Source organism: Cyprinus carpio, chromosome A11 (assembly GCF_018340385.1).
Source record: "Cyprinus carpio isolate SPL01 chromosome A11, ASM1834038v1, whole genome shotgun sequence".
In the NCBI taxonomy this organism is placed as follows: Eukaryota; Metazoa; Chordata; class Actinopteri; order Cypriniformes; family Cyprinidae; genus Cyprinus; species Cyprinus carpio.
Genome location: NC_056582.1, coordinates 8,469,662 through 8,489,173, shown reverse-complemented (window position 1 = coordinate 8,489,173; position 19,512 = coordinate 8,469,662). Strand labels below are relative to the sequence as shown.

General features: G+C 38.8%; 1 protein-coding gene across 1 annotated transcript in view; it reads right to left on the bottom strand.

Moving 5' to 3' along the window:
- LOC109098463 (ephrin-A2-like) overlaps positions 1-19,512 on the bottom strand; it is a 121,724-nt gene that overhangs the window by 100,802 nt on the left and 1,410 nt on the right. The gene's annotated exons all lie outside the window — the stretch shown is intronic.

Genomic DNA, 19,512 nt, shown 5'->3' with positions numbered 1-19,512 from the left:
TAAATAGTCACATTAGGTTCATATGCTTGTTAAACAGTATTTAAACCATAAATGCTTCGGTAAGACCTTCTGAAAGCTTAAAAAAAAAACTTAGTATTTGTAATAATTAAAAAATACAAGGATAGCTATGAGATATGAGAAAAAGTTTAATCTTCCCATTTAAGAATTTGCTTCACTTACAACCTCAATATCAGTAAACTGATTCAAATATCAGATGGCGCATGTGTTCAGATCTTTAAATAACCGACGACTTTAAAAACGCACACATTACACGTTCTTACACATGCACACAGCTGTGATTTTCATGAGAAAATACCCACAGCAGGCCATGATACATGAGAATGTATGTTCTCTGCCAGGATATCAGAGACGGGTACCACAGTAAAGTAAGAGTCCAAAAGGGCTATATAGGAGTTTTGACCTACAGCAAAAGAGAGGGGCAGACTTTTTCCCCCATTTGGCCTTAATGCTGATCAATAAGCAATCTGTTCTTTTTTCGAAGACTCCCTCCAAGTAAGCAACAGAGTAACCCAAAGGAGAGGAAACGTGGTCCAAGGCTAATGGCTACCTGTGTATTGCATGTCGAAGAATTCAGTGCTAGCCTTGGGTTACAGTGATGGGAATTTACACCAGCAAAGTCCTGAAAGATTTCTGGCCAAGGGTAAGCACAGAGTGACGGAAAGCTCTGAGCTGAAATATCATGTTTCAGATTCCCAACACCCTCCACCACCGAAAAGAGCTTGAAGGATGTGGGGCCCCGTTTGAATGATACATTGTGCATACAGTACACGTGTTTACTGCAAGCAACACTTATCAATCATTGGCATGTGGTTCTGTATCTGACAGTGTAATGGTTTTAATGTACCGGGAGGCTGGAGGCTATGTCGAACTGGCTCTTTTTGATCAGGGAAGCATGTCTTTAAAAGAGCCATTACATAAATGCATGGCATAATTCATTCCATTTCTTTCTACTCGGATCCAAATAGCTCGAACCCGTGTGTAACTAGGTCTCATTCCCTGTGGGTAGGGAAAGATATGAACAACAGTTATTCTTTGGTTTTAAATGATTTATGAAAAGGCTACATGCAGCGATCTGAAGTCATCCATAATGAACAGTCTTCGGGTACTAAAAATGCTTCCATTTCATGAGTACATACTATATTACTCAACAGAAATTAAACAATGTATATCAAATCGCAAGCCGGCAAAAGACAATAAAGAGAGTGTTGTTTGTTTTTCATTAGAGAGGAGTCTTTTTCTGGAGTGTGGTGATATCATAATACAGAGTTTGACGAAGGGTCACTATGTTCCCAGATATGAGCTTTTGTCTCAGTAACCAATAATCAAAACATTCATTTTGTGTGTCCGTGTCCAAACTGTAGTCAAAAGTTCCCAATATACAAAAAAGTGTCCCTTGCACAGATGGCTCAAGGGATTTTTTGTCCATCAACTGAACAAAAAGCTATATCATTTCTTATCATTGCTGATTTTAGATGACAAAGAGGCAGCAGACGAGAACATGTCTGTAAGATACATACAGGACCAAAATTCCTGTCAAAACTTCTAGTCTGCCTTTGGTGGAAAAGAAATGACACAAAATCTGTTAAACAAAGTTAAGAATAATTAACTTTCACTAGCCACATTATCAAGCCAAAACATTTAATAAATGAACATCCAAGGGGTGGGACACATTTAGACGGGAGTTCAATTTGTTTGGCGAAGCTTTGTTCCAAATTCGTTCTGCAGTCACAACAAGGCCATCAGTCACCCTGCTCTCCAGTTCTCTGCATCGGTCATTAAAAACTCTGCCAACCACAAAAGTAATACCAGTAAAACTCAAGAGTGTTTTCTAACTCTCACGAGGGTCTCAGGTTTTCTGTCAGATATCAGACATGTGAAAGCCAGTGTTTAACAGTTGTGCCATAACTCAGTGTGGCAATGTGATTGTGACCGGAATGATACCCTGAGGCTATTCCACAGTGAAAGTGTCGCCCACTGTCCAGGGCTCTTGAGCAGAGGAGAGAGAGGGAGTTGGGTAAAGGGCCCCCTGAGAGGCAGGGATTAAGGGCAGCATTAACAAGCCTGGTGCTCTGTGCCACCGCGACCCATGCCGTTACTGCAAAGGCCAGCATTCTGCATAGTGCAAACACCAACAAAGCCAGGAATGAGTTTCAGAGTGGCTAAAGAGGCAATATATTGTAATACAAAACTAGTTGCTTGTAAAAGAGCAATAATCCCTCTGCTATTTTCCCTTGAGTGCCTCCGGATTTAATAAAGTTTGTCTAATGGATAAAATATGTCTCTTTTCATTTCCGACACAGCAAACATATTGAAAAACAGCCTGTATACCTCCGTCTTGAACTGACCGGTAAATACGCATTAGCCTTTTTCAGGTGCCGTGATGTCTAAAAGCACAGTTGCCTTTTTCAAGCCAAACAGACTCTATTCATGTGTCATTTAAATAACAATCGAAAGTCTAGTCTTCTATATCTGTCAGCTTAGACACAGGCCAGTTTGAACCACTGGCTTTTGAAGTTATCCGAGTAGTACTCAATGCATTTTATTGATGCCATCCCGTTCTCCAGCACACAAAGCCCATCTAGACCCCGTAGTCTGTTGAAGCTGATCAGTCATGCAGACTGGTTCAACTAACAAGGCTTGATTTCCTCCAAAAAGACCTTGAACAAAGCGCCTTTAGCCCATCCCACCCCACCCCATCATCTCCGCAGTCCTGAGAGTTGTCTCAACTTTAATTGTAGCTCTGATAGGCGTAGTGCAGGAGATGCGGGGGCTCTCGTACTGACCAGCCCCAAGGACGCACTTTCTGTGGGAACTCCGGTTAATTGCGACCACCAAACTCTGACAGAAGAAGGAGCGAAGGAGGGGGCTGCTGTTCCTAGACCTCCGAAATCCCTTTTGTAAAAGCTAATGTGGCAGAAAAGACCCTTGCAGCGGAGTCTCTCTCTGCCGATTTAATCCCAGTGTGTGGAATGAGCTCTTCAATAAAGGGCTCAGCGGCCCGGTGCTTCCGAGGATTTCCTAATTGCCCATTCTGCAGACAGATTAAAATGGCCTCGGCCAGCACCTACTAGCACTTAGAAAGGGAGACTGGAAGGGATCAAACCAGGATGAGCCTGACACTCTTCGAGGGCATCAAACGTGTCCACTATCTGGGCACAAAGCCTCAGGTGCTGAAGCTGAATTTTCAGATCTCAAGATGTCACTGAGAGGTTACCGAAATATCGACCTGTGAACTCCCTTCAGTTTAAAAAGACCTCTCACCTTTCCAGTCCTCTGGATGTTAAGTTCACCGCTCGACTCTTGGTCTCCCTCCAGGCAGGCAGTTCAGTGCCCTGAAATTTCAGTGCCCTGAAACATCCAGATGAGGCCCCAAATGCTCTTTCTTTTTAGACCATCAAATGCAGGCCCACAGAGATCACATCTTGAAAAGTCCTTAGTGTTAGGCGTGGTTATGAACACATGAAATGACCCATGAAATTCCCTCTTTCCTCAAACCAAGCAGAAGCAGCAGCATAAGGCAGTGGCTTTTCAAAAGCACTACGTGCTCTGCTGCCTAGTGAGCAAATGGTTACTTTGACCACTGGCTACAGGTTTTGGAAAAAAGAGACCTGTGAACGTTACACAAGGTAAAAGACAATTTCCCAGAGTGCTTGGTTAACGGAGTGTATCAAACTATTATTATTATTATTATTTTTATGCATGCAAGCTTTCGTGAATTGACCTGGATAGCATATGGTAATGGCAAAAGTCATACTCTTGGTGTGTCTGAATGGGAGGCTCTCTAATGGAGAGGAACCAGTTAATCCTGCTGACCGTGATGTGGTGACATGCAGAGCCGCTGAAGACTAACAGCCAGACATGTGGAACAGACGAAGGACAAAGAGATGAGCTAATGATGCAGTAAGGAAGCAGAAAACAAAGCAGGAGAGATGCCATCAATGCATATTGCTCTTCCAAAATCTAGTTAGCATTTTAAGGCGTCCCAAGCTGCCTCTTTTTTGATGGGCTCCAAGAAAGAATTGCATGTATTCTTCAACAGAATGCATTGCCATGAGCTGAGTGAAATTCATCCAAGATTGCTTTTTAGCTAGATAAATTATAATATTCATCATTCAATATCCCACTGTATTTAGAATGTACTATATAAATACCGTACAGCACACTGCCGTTCAAAAGTTTGGGGTCAGTACAAATGTGTTTTTGGAAAGAAATTAATACTTTATTCAGCAAGGACACAATTAGTCAAAAGTGACAGTAAAGACTTTCACATTGTTACAGAACATTTCTATTTCAAATAAATGTGGTTTTTTTTTCTAATCTCTCTATTCGTCTAAGACTCAAAAAAGCATCAAAACAAAAATTGTAAGCAGATTTAAGCAAATCAGCTTATCAGAATGATTTCTGAAGGATCATGTGACACTGAACTGGAGTGACACAGGATTAACGGCTGCTGAAAATTCAGCTTTGCATCACAGGAATAAATTACATTGTAAAATATATTAAAATAGAGTTATTTTACATTGTTATTTCACAATATTACTTTTTTTACCTTATTTATGATCAAATAAATGCAGCCTTGGTGAGCATAAGAGACTTCTTTCAAAAACATTTTACAAAATCTTACCAACCTCAAACCTTTGAAGTGTAAGTTATCAACCAATATTAGAGATTTTTAATTTATTGCTATCAGTTGATATTGGATGTATATCAGTCGATACTGGTTATTTAATTCCGCATGCACATTTACATTTATAGTGCATTTGCCCTCATCTAATGCTCAATTAAAGCTATTCTTTAAAAACACTAATAATTTAATAACACCGTTAAATGTAAGCTTTAGCTAATCTGAAATATCCAAAAATGAATATCCACTTTTAACTTCTTTTTTTTTTTTTTTTTGACAAAATAGCATAGAATTTTAATATCTGCCTTTCACGTGAACATTATTGTATTGACAAGAATTTTGATATTGGTGCATGCCTTTTTAAAACAATAATACTATTTTGTTCCACATATATGAGCGCTGTGTATACTTTTTCTTTTTAGAGTATCGTTCTTCTTGTATCTCGTATTTATCCATGTGGAAGAACATTCCAAATCAGCCATGTAAGAGGTTGCATTTTTTCGTTATTATGCAGTTACTTACAGTATGTAGTCCGTATCAGTGTTAACAATATTCTTACACACACACATACACACACAATGAAACTGCACATCTGTGTGACCCAAAAATAAGACATTAGAAACTGACAGCAATATAGACAGATTGAGTCTCACTGATGTGTTTGGTTTAGTTTTTTTTTCTTCCACCGGCGAGTTAATGGTGATGGAATAAGAGGTTAATGACACTGAATCTCCTGTGATTGTTGCCATTGTCACTGAACTCCAAACATCTGGACGAATGGATCGTTCATTTGACCTTGTGACTGCCCTCAGCGTTGAGGAAAATTCTCCATCATTATTAACTATCCGGGTCAAACTACAGATGAGGAAAGGTTACATTCAGAAGTTTCTTACATTTCCCTGTGTTAGTTTAATGAAGAACTGAATAAACCAACCCCAACATTTTTCTGTATCATTCATTACCCAAAATGATAAGCTTGCATGGTACAAAAAAATAAATAAATAAAATAAAACACCAATATTATGATAGCACAACGCAATTTGGTATCTGATGAAAATGTGCTGCTGTTCAGCACAGGTTGGCAGTCCAGGCAGTGTGATGTTAAGTGTGAAAGCAGATTTGATGATCAAAAAATCATCAGTGCATGACTTGAAAAAGTAAAGCATTGATTATAGAATTTAAAAATGAATTATCATTACTAATAAGGATACTTAATATTTTACAGAAGACATCTGAGTGTACACAGTCTTTAAGATACAGGGGAAAAGACCAGAGGGAAAAATGGCACACTTTAAAATGAAGGAAGTCAGCAATATTGATAAAAATAAATGAATTAAATTAAACTGTTATTTTCTTGATCAATAACATTATAATATTAAAATTTTCTGGCAATTTTGGAGATTCAAGAATTGTAATGCATTCCATTGAATTTTTATGGAATTCATAAATAAATAGCTACATTTCATGTGTATCTGAATTTATTATTTTAGTAATATCTCTGCTGACATTAAATGCAAAACTACAATGCATATACAATTATCAACATACTGTCTTTTTGCACCGAGTTATCAATTTAATATTGCCACTGAGGTAACAGGCGCTGGCACTACACCGAAATCAAGATTTGTTATCAAACCAGCAATATCACAACAATCAAAATAATGCGTTGATAAAATCAACATCAATACAGTAACTGAGCACCCAGGTGACTTGATATTCAAAAATAAAAGTCACAAAAACAATCAAGGTGCGGCCTACCATAAAAACGGCCGCTTTGATGAATTCAAGCTTAACCTGTTAAGTGCCTTTTACCTGTCAGACACTTGATTTAGAGATGCGGTCTGCAAGATGTGGATCAGGGATGTTTAAGTACTAAAATGTCTAAAGTTCCTACGTGGCGCTTGGAAATTTTAAATTGTTACGCAGTGCTTTGGGTCAACTCTTCAAAAAGCATGTAGCAAAGAGGCATAGTATACTTTTCAAACATTTCAAAATATTTTTTTTTTTTCCAAAATCAAACATTACTGTCACAAATCTATCAAATGCTAATAATCATGAGCACAGTGAGGAAATTAGTGTAGCTACAATTCATAATTACATAAGATTTGTGACAATGGTTGATCAGAACAAATAACTACTTCATATTTTAATAATCATAATAAACGTATGCAATATTTATCCAACACTTTGAGTTTTTGGCTTGTGGTACATGTTTCGTGAATGCGTTTCATTCCAGACTTCAAAAAAAAAAAAAAAAATTACACAATAATTAATTTCCAACAATAGTCTTTCTTTATCAGCAGACATGCAGTTTCTTTCCTCCCCCATGAGATGTGCCTGAAGAGCCGAGGAATTCTGTAGGAACCTCAAAGCCCTCTGGAGGAGTTTGGCTTTTCAAGGCAAAATCCTTGGATTAAAAACACATCCCTCTTGGGATTTTCTCTCTGCCTTACCTTGAACAGACCAAAGTCCTGCGATTCGTCATCAAACCTTGTCACACAGAACATAATGCAAGTGATAAACATAACCAGAACATCATGTGAACAGAGAACGACGCATTCACTAAAACATGTCCAAACACACCAGCGGTAAACACATTCATGTCATCAAAGTACAAAACATTTCAAAGACCATTTACAGTTGTAGTTCAAAAACTAATGTAATGTTGTTCAGGGTATGTTAAAGCTGAAGCATGAAATATCTGTGCAACTAGTGTCACCAAACAGATAACCCCACAGATAACCCCACCCCCGAACACACGCCATTGGTTAAGCGGCTGTTGCCATGTCAGGCTTGTCGAAACTCACAAACAAACAGTTTGTTTTGATAGCTCCTCAGAAACAGTGTTTACACTTTTCAGGAGAATAAACCAATGAATGTCTTACTTATAGTTAGCATATTAAAATGGGATGCTACAAAGTGTTCCATCTTCAAAAAACAAACACTAAAAGTGTGGCCGAATGTTTGTCGACAACAATAATGTGTGGGGTGTCAAACGTACGCTGGTATGGCACAGTGAAGGGAGTCTATAGGCCTAATCCTGTTAGCATAGCACCTGAGTTGAAATGGCTAATCCTGTTTGAAATCACAACACAGCCTAGGAAATCTTCCTGTGTCCTGATCAGCAGCTGGCTTTTACACAGCACTAAAGGTAAGACATCTATCCGTGATCACACCTGCCCCGGGATTAACCATCTGATGGTGAAATAGCGTACTGTATATGGCGTAGAAATGAGCAAGGTAAGTACTTCTCTAGCTTCTGTAGTAGGTTGTCAATGGGTTTTTAATGTGGCGCTTAATCTGGAATGAACATACTGACCTACTAAAGCCGAATCCACTACTGATTTTCAGTGGTGTATAAAAAAAAACTGTACCCACACCACCGCCTTTGCCCCCACGTTCCTGCATATGCAAGAAAATAGCACTTGAAACGTTTGATACAATTGCACTTTAGCAATCCTAATATTTAGCCAAATTAATCACTGATTTTCCAGAAATAATGTTAGATTCAAGAGTTCCTTTATACATTAAAACACATGGGCCAAAGGTACTATAGCTTCACCGCAGGCTTGCGAGAATTCAATATTTTACTTTGCCTGTCACAATAACCTACATTTGGAGGCAGCCGAGGCATTTTTGAGGCCGTTTCAGGCATATGCGGTGCCGCCCGCACACAGCTCAATCTTCATACACATCATGCACCATGAACGGTCCCCACCACACACTCTCTCTCTCTCTCTCTCTTTCTCTCTCTCTGTTTTCCCATATGTCTCTGCCTTTCACAAACAAGTGGAGAAAACTAACTGATCCTCACTGTAACAAGCATTAAGGAGTAACAAACATCAGGGATTTTATTCACTTTGGAAAGGAAAGTTTATTTTATTTTTACAGTGTTTCATACAGCATAATGTATGTGGCAGATGTCAAGTGGGGCATAAAAAGTGGTTGCTTCTGTGGAACACTTCGCATTTTCTAAATTTGGATCTTGTAGATGTTGCAAACCAAATCATATTTTGTGCACAGTACTTTTTTTCAAGCTGTGCAAAAAAAAACAAAAAAAAATCACTCATGATCATTTTTACTACAGCTATTATTACTACAAGGTCCATTTTAAAAGGCAAAATACTTTGAGGTGTATGCCTGCCCTTACCAAAAAGTAGTATACTTCAAGTTTATTTTATTAAGTATACTTAAGTAAAGTTCAAGTATATTTAGACTTTTTGTAAGTATAAGTCAAGTATACTTAAATGTCATTTTAAGTATATTTCTGAGAAGTTTATAAAGCCCATTTAGCCCAAGTACATAAAAAGTAAACTTAAAGCATACTTTCCTATTTTTAGTTTAAAAGAAGTATACTAATAGCATACTTGAATAAACTTCTTTTTCGTAAGGGTGTACAGAAATGAACTTTCAAAAATAAACCTACTATGAAAAATATTCACTGGCGTAAGAAGTGTGATAACTAGCCTCGATCTCCATTATAACTTGTAAACGTCTGGTTGGGAAATAAGCTCACACAGCAACACTAACTTTATTTTATAATTTTGTCATGAATGATCGATTCTTTCAGCAGATCTCTACCACAGTCTCTCTCGCAGAACCCTGTCATCAGAGGACTTCTAAATTGCCACTGTTTTTTCAGTCGGAGGCGTGATTGGCTTTGTGCTGGGGGTGAAAAAGGGGCTCAGAAACCAACCTGCTTCTCCACTCCTGCTCTTGACGGAGACTAAGAAAAAAACAATTTGTCACTAAAAGCAACTTCTGAAAATATTCTGCTTCTTGAGTAACAAGAACTACCATACTTTCTCTGTCCAAACACACTATGCCACATTTTAAAAGCAGCTCATAATATTCAAGCTGCCAGTTGTGCTTTTATTAGATTTTATGGTGTTCTTTAAGCTGCATTTCTGTACAAAAGCATAACCATTATATATTTTTAAAAAAAGCACAAACTGGTATAATATAATCTGCATGCAAATGTCTCAATTCTAACTTGCTCCTATAATCAAATAAATCAATTATAAATTGCCCTAACACAAATGATTAAACCGTATTAAAGATTATCTCCATAAATCTATATGTATAATACATACTCAACACATAGAACTATTGAACATCAGTGTGAACAGCCGCCTACATTTAACATTAAACAATATGCAGTGTAAATGTATGTCTAATTATAATATCAATGTTAATTGTGTGAAATAAAATATTCATATCTACCCAAACTATTACACAGGATGTTTTTCCCTCTTCTATTTCCTGGAATTCTTACACTGAAAACAAAACAAAATCTCAAATACATATACACACACACAAACACAGAACACAACAAAACAATACAAAAAAAAGCCAAATTCATCTTTAGGTAAATGCTGAGCAGGATCTGTCTGTGCAAAGCATAGCTACAGCGCGTCTAAGCCAGGAGATGCCAGCTGAGTTCATCAAAAACCGGGTTTGCCATGCATAGACTGCATGCACATTGTGATACAGCCATGCATTTAAAAACTGTCCCACCAACCCTGGCAGTGGGCACGCAGCAGGTATTCAAGGTAAGGGCTGGCTTTTTTCCCTTATGGATTGGTCTCAAACCCAAGTCCCTGCTCTGCCAACACCTCCTGCATAACAGGGATTTTCTCTGGTTCTGCAAGAATGACAGGATTGACGTATCTGCAGTTCAAAAAAGAAAACTCCCAGATGACTAAGGAGGCAATGTTCCACTTCTCACATGCTCTCCTATTCTTCTCATTCAAAAATGTCGAGTTATTTGAAGGTCAAGGCCTACTGAGATGTGTGAGCAGCTCCTCCCTCTCACTTGAAGACAGAACCATGTGTTCAGTGGCTTTACACCCACGTTGGTGAAAAGAGACATTTGAAAAGTAAAAACAGGTGAATCAGCTGAACACATTAGTACTAATTCGGCTACAGGGAGATAGCGTCGCATTCAAAACAGACTAAGTAAAATGTTTTTTCAAATCAAGTAAGTCACCTGGTTGACTGCAGGATCACAAATCCATTCTCCTATAAAGTTCATTTAATTACTTAAAATTTTAGAGTTGAGACACATGACAAGTTTTTTTTAAATACAATTCACAACTGTCACAGCCATCAGCTTGTGTGCCCAATATGGCCACCAGAGGACTCTTGTGTATTTGTGTGAGTACATGGCTTGTTGTGTGCTTGTTGGTGTCATATGCTCTCCTGTTTATTGTCTGACCCTGCCCATCTTCAACACCTGAGTATTGTTTCAGTTTCCTCCCTCATTACACTCTTTGTTTGGTTCCATATTTATTCTCCTAATGTTTTCTGTCCTGTGCTAATTTGTTATATATCCATCATACCTGCCTTGTAGTTTTGTTTTCCCCCTTGGGGCTGTTTGGTTTGTTTTTGTTTTACTTTATTATTTAATAAAGCTCATCACAACTCTGCATTTGAGTCCTCGCTTCACATTTACTCTAACGATGATGGAACGAACTAGCCATCGTGAGGACTCAGGAAGATGGGCTTGAACCATCCACCTGTCTCCATTCTCTCCATGCCCTTTTACCAATGCATTCTGCAATTTAATGCCCTGAGCTCCCTCTGTCAAAAGGGGACTGACCTAAAGGAGTTTGGCCTAGAGTTCAGAGGTGCTAAAGAGGGGTTGGGGTTCAATGATGCAGCTCTCAAGGAATTATGCCCTTGATGAGCCCCTTAATTGGTTGAGAATGAGGGGTCTGGATTACCTGACTTTAGGGGAAACTTTGACTTCCTAGCTCGTCAGGGGAATCTTCCAGTTAAGGATGCTGCAGCACCCCCAGAGGCAGATGAAGATGCTGAAGCACCCCCAGAGGTAAGCTCCACGCCACTGCCTCGCTCTCGTAAGTGGAGAAAGAAGTATTTCCTCCACCCTACGGGCTCTAGTGTTCCCAAGACTGGTGGTCCTGGAGTGGTCCCAAGTTTGATGGTCCTGGTGAACCCGACTCTGGTGGTCCCAAGTTTGGTAATCCTGGTGAACCCGACTCTGGTGGTCCCAAGTTTGGTAATCCTGGTGGACCTGACTCTGGTGGTCCCAAGTCTGGTGGTCCTGGAGGAGCCAACTCCGGTGGTCATAAATCTGGAAGTTCTGGTGGACCCCATTCTGGTGGTCCCAAGTCTGGTGGTCCTGGAGGACCTGACTCTGGTGGTCCTGGAGGAGCAGACTCCAGTGGTCACAAGTCTGGTGTTCCTGGAGGACCCGGCTTTGTGGCCATTTCTGCTATGAAGTCCATCACTGAGCAGCCGCTCTCCTTGTCTCATCCATGGAGGCCGCTGCAGAGCCACCAGCTCTCACTGTCATGAAAGGAAGTTTCTCTGCTGACGCTGCCCAGGCTCCTGGCCCTGCCGGTTCCACCCAAGTTCCTGGCACTGCCGGCTCCAACCATGACCCTTGCCCTGCTGGCTCCACCCAGGCTCCTTGCTTTGCCAGCTCCACCTAAGCTCTCTGCTTTGCTGGCCCTGCTCCTGCTCTGTTGGCCCAGGAGTCGGCCTCCGAGTCCATTCCAGAACACACTTCAGCCCAGGAGCCCTCAGAGCCTACTCCAGCCAATGAGTCCATTCCAGAGCCCATTCTAGTCCAGGAATCTGCTCCAGAGCCCACCCCAGTCTATGAGTCTGTTCAAGAGCCTGCTCCAGGTCCTCCCGAGGTTGCAGCTTCCATTACAGAACCTCCCGAGGTGGCGGTGTCCACTTCAGCTCCTCTCAAGGTTGTGGCCCCAAATTCTGAACTCTCAACCTGTCCTGTCATGGCCAAGAAGGCTTTCTCTGAGCTCCTCACTTTTCCTGTCACGGCCAAGGAGGCCATTCCTGAACTCTCTGTTTGCCTTGTCATGGCCAACAATGCTGTCTCTGAACTGTTTGCCTTTCCTGTTTGGACTACAGGGACACCTGTGAATCCCTTAACTTTCCTATGAAGGCCAAAGTGGCCCTTCTGACCTTTCTGCCTGTCCTATTGAAGCCAAGGAGACCGTTCATGAATCCCTGGCTTGTGTGTTTGTTGGTGCCATTAGCTCTCCTGTCTATTGTCTGACCCCACCCATCTTCTTACCTGGTTATTGTTTCAGTTTTTCCACCTGTCCTCCCTTATTACCCTATTTGTTTGCTTACCTATTTATTCTCCCATTGTTTTCTGCCCTGTGCTAGTTCGTTGCCATTTGTCCAACATATGTCTACCTTGCAGTTTTGTTTCCCCACTTGGGACTATTTGGTTTGCTTTTGTTTTACTTTATTTAATAAAGCCCATCACAACTCTGCATTTGAGTCTTCGCCTCAGCTTTACTCTCACTGTTTGACAACTTAATAATATTTATCATTTAGTAAAACATTTGAGTAAATTCCTCCACTAAGAAAAGGAAAAAAAAGTCAAATAACAATATTTAATTAAGAATTACTTTGTAAGCAGACACTTTCATGTCAAACTGTCCTGACTGATAGATTTTACTGTATATAAAATAATGTGAAACTTTTTAGAATAAAATAACTTCATAAACCATTAAATCAATTTTCATAAACATGAATATTTCATGTTTCATAAATTTTATTGTACACAGCATACATGTTTTAAAAACTATACTGTTACTGTCATTTTGGCAATGATTACTGCCATGATATTAGTGCAGAAAAATAAGGCAATTATTTTTATTTAGCGTTTAAATTAAAAAATACATTTGAAAAACAAATAACAATTAAATGCACAGAATAGCACAAAAGTCTTCTCACCGGCACTGCTCTATCCAGACTGCATACATCTGACACCTTATGCCCTCAAAAACATTTCAAAACTTCAAATGATGTCATCCCTCATCCCGATTAAGAAATACGATCTCAGGAGCATGTTGATTTAAAGTCTATTTTGAACTTGAAAATTTGTTAGAAACTCAATATAAAACAGCAGCATACTAAATCTATAAAGCTTTCAAATGGTACTCTGAATAGTCCACATAATGACACAACATTCAGAGTGTAATTCGAACCTCAGAAACATATACTTGTTTTATTAGACTATTTTAAGGGCCAATAATAATTACGAAAGTAAAATTAATTGTTTAAAATTTCCGTTTCGGCACTGGCCATTTTATTTACTTTTTTCCACAGAGAATGCATGGTACTATAAAATATTCCCATAATTCTCTTTACACTATTATTTAATTCTTATAGCACATGACTTTCATTTTCAGTTATAGTACCAATGATTAAAGTCAGGCTTTTTAAACATTATAAAATATAAAACCACCTGTACAAATGGGTTTTGAACAAACCATTTCACAAATTAGGATTGAGATATAAAATTACCCTCCATTTCTTAGCAGAGAGCTGAGTGTATTTCCAAATAAAACTCACTCGAGGAGAGAAATGAGGAGCTTGTGGATGGACATAATGAGCCGACTTAATGTGGGTCAACAGAACTAAACTACAGTTCCAGACTAATTAAAATAGTGCTGTTTGTTTAATGAGCAAATTAAACAATGTGATGTCCGGTGTCTTAAAAATAACATTTCAGGATATGTGATTAAAAAAAAAAGAAAACAAAATCTATACAAGCAGTGATTACTCAGTGTGAATATTGTTATTATTATTATTATTATTATTATTATTATTTTAAATAAAAAAGCAGCCTTTTTTATATAATAATAATAAAAGCAAAAAGAGAAAGCAGTTTGGTGATAAAGAGAGCATCTCACTTCACCTAAAAACACAAAATCCCATTTGAGGGAGGGCTTCCTGGCACTCTGTGTCTCATAAATACTGTAGACTAAATGAGAAAGGCCTCGGTCCTGAGAGAGAGGACCGTCCCGAGCTAACTTGACCGAGAACTCAATGGCACCTGGATAAAAGCAGAACAAGAAGAAATTAACACAAACACCCAGTCCTCAGATTTGATATTTAAACCAAAGCCAGAATGCAGTGCTGCTTTGAAATCATCTGTTTTCTCTTCCATTGGGGTAAGGCCCACCCATGAACGAACACCTACCTCAAACCAAGTTTGAGCTCCCTGGATGCACATGACAACCAATGTGCTGTGAATGTGGGTCAGGCATTAAAATTTATGAGTAATACAGAAGGCAGGGTGACGTTGTGATTGGGGCTGTTGCTGGGTATAAAAACAGATGAAAATAAACCGTCACACAAAGAGGTGAGGGCACGGGGTGATAAGGTGCCCTGTAAGGTCCTGGGAATGAATTCTGGTTTGTGTCCGACGCATGAAAGAGTGAAAACTAACTGTCATGGCGCCTGTAGAAAAAGCATTTCGGCTGCTGCCTTCTATAAAAGAGTTCTGACTTGAATGTGTACTGACTAAACTGGGTGATCTAAAATTTTCTGAAAGCAGACAAAAGAAACAAATTCATATATTAAAACAACAAAATTAAGAATAAATACATCACTGTTTTAAAAAAAAAGCAGCCTTTATAATACGACCAGGTGATTTTCAACAAAACGAATCTAACGCAAGTAAACTACTCAAACAACTCCAGATAACATAAAATATTTCGCTTTAAAACACAAACAAACACGCATTAATAAGCACCAACCTTGAATTCAGTCTTTGTTGTCTGTTTGTGCACAAAAGTGCTTGGATATCTGTGCAAGTGTTCATGTATGAGCCGTCATTTTGTCGCAGGGTGGGGGGCAGGACAGTGCAGATAATGGCGGAGAGGGTTATGTTACTCAAATTTAGAGAAGCACGACCGTTTCCCACCATTCAGTGACTGACACAGCAAGACGTTTTATTTCAACCTGTGGTAATGTAACTTTGATTAACGGTGAAAAAAAAAAAAATACGCTGATGAAACTCATTCTGAGACATTTTATTTAACGCAACTTTGAACCTAGATTACTGATTACAAAATGTTTTATTTTTTTTTATATGGCCGCTTTTTGTTGAAACCACGCCGTGACTTTAATCTTTAATTACATGTTAGAGCCTTTTGATGCAATATGGCGTTAGACCATTTGCATTATTCACTGCAGGCAAGGGCTCCATTCCCTTTTCGGTCCATGTATTTAGGGGAAAAAAAGGTTTCATGAAACATTCTGTCATTGATAATCATTAGCAGATGAATCTGAAGTCCAGCTGTAAACAGCACTAACAGAATGGAAGCATTATAGCTATAACAACCACTGACCTATAGACCTCAGTAAGTGAATTTCTCCCTACAGTTCCTCAACTGAAGTAGCCTGTAATCTTATAGAAACGAAGCACCAGTGAGACTGCGTGACTGCATGCACCCATCTTAAAAAATGCACTGTTGTTTTAGCAAGTGGACACAGCTGACCGCCATTCCCACTGTAATCTGATTTCCAAACTAACGAATTCACTGCGACCGGAGCACTGTCAGTTTAAGTGCTTTCCCTCACTGTAGTAACTGCGTATTAATGGACGAGGGTCGTTGGGGAAAAAAAACAATGATTATATTTATACACTTTAATGGATGAGTTAATTTGATTAAACCGCCGAACAGAACGGCGATCTCATGCTAAAGTTGCAATAAGTCACAGGATGGATGGCGATTCGGTGGTTAGAATGGGTTTTCTCTCAAGAGTGTTTTCCTACAAAGAGGCAAAATTGTTCCCTCGACACGCAGGACGGCAGGTCACAGTCCTAGCAGAAGAAACACTCGGTCATGCATTGTGAAATTTGAGGTATTTCTGTCTGGATGAAAGTAGACTGTAAATTGGCACCCTCCAGCTGCCTGAAATGAATTATAAACACACATACGGAAGGAACGCACAAACAACGAAGTGGAAGCTGACTGAACTCTAAGTGCTGCTTGAAACAGAAAAATCAATTAATGTTAGGCACAATAAACTGGACAGTGGGTACAACTGTATATAACTTTCCATAGAGAGATAAAATAGAGAAATAAAATAGATCGAAATTAATTCGGCACACATTTTGATACAAAACTATAACTGTTATCTGAGCGAACAAATCCAATGTCTGAAAAAAAGAGGTTTTATTATAATGATAATTTGTCAATAAATAAAAATATTTAAGTACATTTAGCACATGTATATAATTTATGATATTTAGGTACATTTAGCACATGGATTTTATAAAATAATAATGGAAGAAAAAAAAAAAACGCAATTGCTGGTTAGTTCTCATGGCATGACTGAATTAACCCCACACTCCATTTTTTTGTCTTCAGCTTGCACCATATTCCAGAGGCAAGTGTGAGGGTTCACAAAATGGCGGACAAATCCTTAAACTGGGGCAGAACATGGTGCAATGCCACCTACAGGAGCTGAAGATTGACACGAGCAGCCAAGGTCAGGCTTGAAGTCATTCATTTCAGGCATTCTAATCACAATAGAGGTTAATAACCCTGAGAGAATAAAATCCATGTGGATCCATACAGCCATATCTGTGTCTTGCCCTCGTACAGAAGTCCTCTGACACCAGACATCCCTCATAACCTTGTGGAACCCATTACACTGACAAAAAGCGAGCAAAATAAAACCATACAAAGAAGAAAGTTTCTCTTCAAGAATCTTGAAGTTTCCCTTCAAGTACAATTGTTTCTTATTATTGCGGAAAAAAAAAAATCTCATATGGATATCATAACAGGATGTTAACAGAGAGCTGTTTAAAAAACTTCAGAAAATCTTTATTCGTCATGAAAGAAAAAACAATAAATTGCATATTTTTACCTGCACAGAGAAAAAAAAAACAAATCAATTAAAATATTAATATTAAAATATTAAAATAATGACAACATTAAAAATAAACAAAACGTATCTTTTGCTATGTTTAGCAAAAAAATCCATGAAAAATCATGCCATGCAGAACTGCTTTTTACTAATGAAATTAAAATCTAAATCGCTACAGATAAGAGCGTCTACTAAATATGCTTAAAACTAATGTAACACAAGGATTCATTGAAACTATAGGAAGCTCCACTTGAAAATTTAATTTGCAAACAGCTCCGTTCTGAAACTGTCCGAAAGTGCTGCACAGGCAATCTGCATGATGGCGTACCCTACGTGAAAACTCACTTTTTCAACCCTAACTGCTCTTTCTAAGTCACCAGCCTCCTTGGAGACCTCAGCGTAAAGCCACAAGGGTTAAACTGACACCTCTTAACTCATACCGAGCTGAAATGTATTTCAGTGTATTTATTTATGCTCTGATTGGGGTCATTTAGCACAAGTCATTTCAGTCTCACACTCCTAATTGAGCCACGTAACAGACTCAAACAGTCGAGGCCTGATTCAAACCACACCAGACAGAACCGCTGGCTTTTATGGTAGCGTGCTGCAAAACCACAGATCACAATGAAGCCCGCAAACTCTAATTTCAGATTCGCAGGGTTGCAAACAACCAAGCCCAATCCAAAGAGCTACAATGCACATCTGCTCTGAGTTTCTGACAATCCAAACTTGAAAGATCTGATACGTCTATCTCATAGATCTACAGGCTGACCGGTAAAATCGATAGTATGGGTTAAAACACTCTGCAGCCTAATAACAGAGATGCCTTTTCCCTGAGCTCTCTCTCTCTCACACACACACACACAGAGGGAAGACCGATCTCAGTTTAGCTGAACAAACATTTCACTACCCTGACATAACACAGCATACACAAACTTACAGGTGGAAAAATAGAGAAAAAATGATCCAGACATGCCATAATCAGCATTTTAATTACAGGAACGTATGGACGTAGGGAATACGGGATCAGAAAACTTGTTTTTTTAACATTTATTCTTTTAGATTTGAGAGTGAATTTAGCTTTTTGGGCGGTGGATGGGTCTAATATATTTTTAAAAAATGTAAATATTATTGTAAATTACTTTATGCAACGCATAAAAAACTTTTATACACTCAATAGCAGAAAATCTTTGTTCTTTCCATTAAGATAAACTGGAAAAAATGAAGGTCGCAAGTGAAATTATCTTCTGATTCCTTCTGACTTCCAATCTTTTGTTTTTCTTAAAACCCATTCCATACAAATGTACAAAAAGCAGCAATCCACAGCACAAAGTACAAATCTAAAGCTGAAAAAAACCTTTCTAAATTCTTCACAGAACTACTGATGTGAACAAACATCTGTGGACTTCTCGATAATTTCTCATATTGGTTAAAACTGTGGCACGTAATGTATTAGTTTGACTGTGTGGTTACACAAAGCCCTGTCCTCTGCCAGAAACGGCCTCTGAGAGCGGTCTGCTGAGGGGTGCTGGGGTGTTCAGAGAGGGGCGCTTCTTCTAAGACTATTTAAACCATATGGTGATATGAAATGTAAAGTCTACAGTACTGATCCCTCTTCAGGAACATCCATGATGAAAGAATGGAAAACAAGATAACAGTGTCTTTAAAAGCTGACAAGATATGAAAGTATGCATTTATTAGCATATTTCGGGTGATTATCAACCCTGCAGACCAATGGCACACAATATAACACAGCATACAGCTTTTAGTAACTCAAAACAGACGAGTGCCCAACAGTAAGCATGCAATAAATGAGGCCAGAAAGTTACAATGTGCTCACAGAGAGGCTGATTTTGTGAGAAGCCCTGTAAGTACTTTCAGACAGAACACACAAGTTGTTAAAAGCGTGCCCAGTTGAGGCCTTTTTGTGTGCGTTTTGAAAATCACACATGAAACACTCAAAGGGAAGACTTTGAATGTTTCGGACTGAGTTAAGTGACTTTATGTAACTTGTACCAGAACTGTCACTAACTTTTTAACATTTATAATAATATAAAAATAATTTAAAAAATGATACAGACTTTTTATCTGCATGATGAAACTTTTATGGGAAACTCAGTTGTTCTCTATATTGCACAGCGAGATGGTAATGACAGTACTGAGATCTTGAATCTTTCACATAATTTTTTTTTTTTTAA